This window comes from Urocitellus parryii, chromosome Y (genome assembly GCF_045843805.1).
Source record: "Urocitellus parryii isolate mUroPar1 chromosome Y, mUroPar1.hap1, whole genome shotgun sequence".
Lineage (NCBI taxonomy): Eukaryota > Metazoa > Chordata > Mammalia > Rodentia > Sciuridae > Urocitellus > Urocitellus parryii.
Genome location: NC_135548.1, coordinates 14347205 through 14351632, shown reverse-complemented (window position 1 = coordinate 14351632; position 4428 = coordinate 14347205). Strand labels below are relative to the sequence as shown.

General features: G+C 49.1%; 1 pseudogene; it reads right to left on the bottom strand.

Moving 5' to 3' along the window:
- Window positions 1-247: 247 nt before the first annotated feature.
- Window positions 248-3786, bottom strand: LOC144251086 (stathmin-4-like; annotated as a pseudogene).
- Window positions 3787-4428: the final 642 nt, after the last annotated feature.

The window sequence follows — 4428 nt, the reverse complement described above, 5'->3', positions numbered from 1 at the left end:
GAAGCCTGAAATCAGACCCAGATTGTTTCCCTCCCACAGGGTACTTGGTAGAGGCCTTGGTGCCCCTCATAGGATAGCATCAGAGTGAGGGGCTGGCACATGCTGACCAGAGCCAGGGCCTGCACAACGTACAGATCCCTGGAGAAGAAACCAGATCTTTCTAGTAGAGTTTCTAGGTGGATGGGTGGGAAGGAGTGGGGACCACGCTGCTCACCATGGGACGAGACCACAGATAGGGTCCCAGGAGTCACCGTGCAGCAGGCGGCTCCTGGAAATAAAACACAGACCTGGAGCTTCCCAGGAGCTGCAGGAGAAACTGGGGTGGCCTTGAGACTCAGGAAATGAGGCCAGCATTTCTCCAGCGCAGCATGGGCTATTATTCTGCTGACACGGGGGACCAACCACAGTCTCTCACATTTCTCATATTCAGATGACACTATTTGGTTTATTGACAAATAGCATCCTAGTGGAAAGAACCTGAGACTCACTTGGTCCATATCAAGAGGTCTGTAGAGAATTGTTTCCTGCTCAATGGGTGACTCAGCTTGTCCTACCTTGGACTTCAGAGTTAGCAACTTTCATTAAATCAGTTCATTCAAGGATGAAGCCAGGAATGTATAGCCATGTGTCTATCCCTACTCCCTTGTCTTAAACAAGCTTTCTCCATTTAATGAAGGATACAAGGTCCCAAGACAATGAAAATTTTTAGTTGTGTTACTGCAGAAAATTCCCTGAGGAAACCCAGAGCTTGGTTTGTGTTTCTTGCCTGTAACTTTACAAAGCATCCCATTGGAGCTCTCTAAGGATCCTGCCTAACAGAACTATTTCCATTCCTGCTGAGGCTGCTTCCTCCTGAAACATATAGGTCCAAATACACTTGCCATGGAAGGAAGACGGAGCACCCCAGGAGCCTTCTTTGGAATCTAGGACCATTTACCTTCTCTTGCAGCCATTCCAACATGGTGGCAAGGTGGGCCTCCCGGTTCTCCTTATTGGATTCCATCTTCTGGGCCAGTTTTTCCTTAGCCATCTTGATGAAGTTGTTGTTTTCCTCAATAGCTTTTTGGATCACCTCTTGATCATGCTCTAGTTTCTCTGCTAGGTGATTCAGGAGCTCAGCCTCCTGGTACTGAAGAAGCACAAAGGTAGAGAAAGGCCCTTCAGGGTGAGCCTCACTGGGACATTTTTACCACCTTGGATTAAGAGTTCAGCACTCAGGACACATGTCTGCCTCACTGAGCTTGCTTTCCCACCTGTGAGCAGGAATCAGGGACCGTCCCACACCCTCCCACCACCTGCAGAGTTTCCCACAGCCCTTGATGTTTCTCAGCTTTATTCTAAATATCCTCAGGGCCATCGCCACCATCATATTAATTAATTAATTCACAAACACTAGATGACCTCATACTAAGTTTCAGGTATTACTCTAGCAAACTAGGAAAGAAAGAAAAGGTCTAGTAGAAATAAGAAATACCACCTAAGTGCCCTTCAACAAATAATGGATAAAAAAATTGGTGTATATATACAATGGAATATTACTCAGCCTTAAAGAAAAATGAAATTATGGCATTTGCAGCTAAATGGGTGGAGCTGGAGAATATCATGCTAAGTGAAATAAGCCAATACCCAAAAAAAACAAAAGCTGAATATTTTCTCTGATATACAGATGCTAATTCACAATGAGGGGGTTAAGAAAGAATAGAGTTATTTTAGATTATGTATAGGGGAATGAAGGGAGAGGAGGGAGCATGGGGGTAAGAAAGAAAGTAGAATGAATCAGACATTATCACTCTATGTACATATATAACTATATGACCAGTGTGAGTCTACATCATATACATGAGAAATTATACTCCATCATATATGATGTATCAAAGTACATACTACTGTCATGTACAACTAATTAGAACAAATTAAAATAAAAAAAATAAATAAAACCCAGACTAACATGTGAGAAGAGCTCTTAAGAGTGGAGAGGAAGTGCCACAGGAGTTCCAAAGAGGAAAGGATTGTTTTCTGCTGAAGGATGAAGAAGAGTTTATACCAAAATGGTGTCAGAGTTGAGCCATGAGCATCAATAGGGAACCCAGAAGACCTACTGAGGAAAGGTACCATGGCCTTGTCCCTTCCCTCCCAGTGAAGAAATTCTTACCTTAAATTCCTAACATTTTTTACTGTGTTACTCTTTTCACTCATATAAGGCCACCTCTGGGAGACAAGTGGCACAGTGCATTGTCCTCCTAACCACGATGTGAGCTTCTGCAGAACGGGAGTCCTCACTTCTCTCTTTCCCTTATTGGAGCCTCTTTCTCTGCCTTGTCCCTGGGAGGCCCTGTCTAGATATGACCTTACCCCAGCTCACGGCCACCACCCGTCTTCTCCAGCTCCCTCCTGCCCATGCTAAGATGGAGCAAAGAAAGAAAGGGGAGCACTTACCTTCCTTCGCTCCTCGGCCACTTCTAGTTTCTTCTGGATATTTTCCAGTGATGGGTCTCGCTGCTGGGGAAGGGAGGCATTGAACTCGGGCATCCCATCAAAGGAAGGTGGCTTCAGGATGACTTTGAAGGACTAGCCCGAGGTGCATTTGGTAAGTTCAATGACTTCCATGTCCAAGATGATGCACCAGTTCAGGTCCACTGTGTCTGCTGCATGATGAGAGCGAGGACTGATTACCTGCTGAAGAATAGCTGGGCCCCCCTAAAACATGCACATGGACCAGGAGAACTGGGTCCCTGTGACAAACCAGTGGCCAGGAGCCTGGTTCTGTCCTGAGCACTGCTAACTAAGGTCAGAGGGCTGATAGGGCCCAAGGTCCATAGCCACAGTAAGGCCCCAGGCTCCTCAATTAGGGCCCTGGGGACATGTGATGTCTGACACCAGCCACAGCAACAGCAGCTGCCTTGGCTTCTGCCTCTACCACCAGCCTCCTCTGAGGATCAGCTCTTGTACCCATTGTCCTTGCTGGTGACAGACAGTGGTGCATTTTACTCACTGCCCACCCAGGCCCCTCCTCGTCCTGCTACCCACTGACTGTGTGGCCTGTGGACCCTGACTCCTCCTACCCTGTTCTCTTCTTTCTGTCCAGTCAGCACTGTCTTTCCTCTGGCTTTGACCTTTCCTTCCCACACCAGCCTAGACAGAAAAGACAATCCCAGGTCATCCCAACCCACTGTCTCCTACTGCCAGGCCAACCCCACCCCTTCCTCTCAACAGGAAATAGGAGGTGACCTGTCCCCCACACCCAGCAGGAGAACCTGGACATCCAGTGTCTGGGAACCATCTCTGACACCTGGCCCTGAGCAGTACAGCCACCACAGCCCAGGCAGGAAGCCCTCTTCCCACCTCCACACTCTTGGAGCATCTCCTCTATCCCTAGGAGACCCCTCAACCACCCCGTGTCCCCTCTTCCCTTATGGTTTGTTCCTGAGGGTGCACTCTCTGCCTGGTTCCCCTTGGTGTTGTTTGTTCAACAAATGAACAAAGATGAAGCTAAGGGGGAGTGCTCTAGAGAGGGCCTGATTCAGAGCCCAGCTGCCATATAGTGCCCCAGGCAAGACACCTGCAGCTCAGACCCTGGCACTCTGGGTAGGAGCATGTGCACAGGAAGAAAAGTTTCATGAAATGGGGGCTGGGGACTGCACCCCCATGCACAGGAGGGAGCCTCTACTTCTTTCTTCCCCAACTGAGTCCTCACTGACCTTCATATTTGTAAGATAACTTATTCAGAGGGTCAGCCAGGAAGCAGGAGAAGAACAGGGACACCAGTGGGAGCTCCTCCATCTTCTCCTTGTAGGTTGTGGAAACATCAGGCATGTGAAGTTGGGGACCCTGGATGGCCTCAGAAACTCACATCCACTTGAGTTGGCCTGGAGTTTTCAGCTCCAGAGATGCACCCAAGCCACCTGCACCCACACCTCTCACGTCTGGAGCCACCTCCTTAGGATTGTGGTGTGTGATTCAGCCCCTCATCTGTCCCCTTTCAGAGCACCCAGTGGCCCCATCTGTCCTCCAGTATTTCTCCCCTCCTAGCACCAAATGCCAAGCACCCTCAGGTAGAGATTTCAAGCACCATCACCAGCCTCCAGCTTGACTCTGGGACCCAGATTTCTGTCTCCCCATGCCCACCCTGGATTGGCCACTTCTTTGGCATTGGGATGTAGGAAATCCATGCTCCATTCTACCAGAAACACTGGGTAGTTACACACAAAGGGTAGAGAAGAAGACAGGACAGGGCGTCTTCACTGTCCCTCTGCTCCACACCTTTGCTGGGTGCTAATTGGGGCTGCTCTTCCTGACCTTCCCAGCACAGTGGCCAAAGTCAGCATGACTGGTGTCCATGAGACAAGAGTGTATCTCCACCACTACCAACTCCCTCTGTGTTTGGAGGTCACAGTTCAGAGCCACCCAGGCCACAGTGGTGACCCCTGT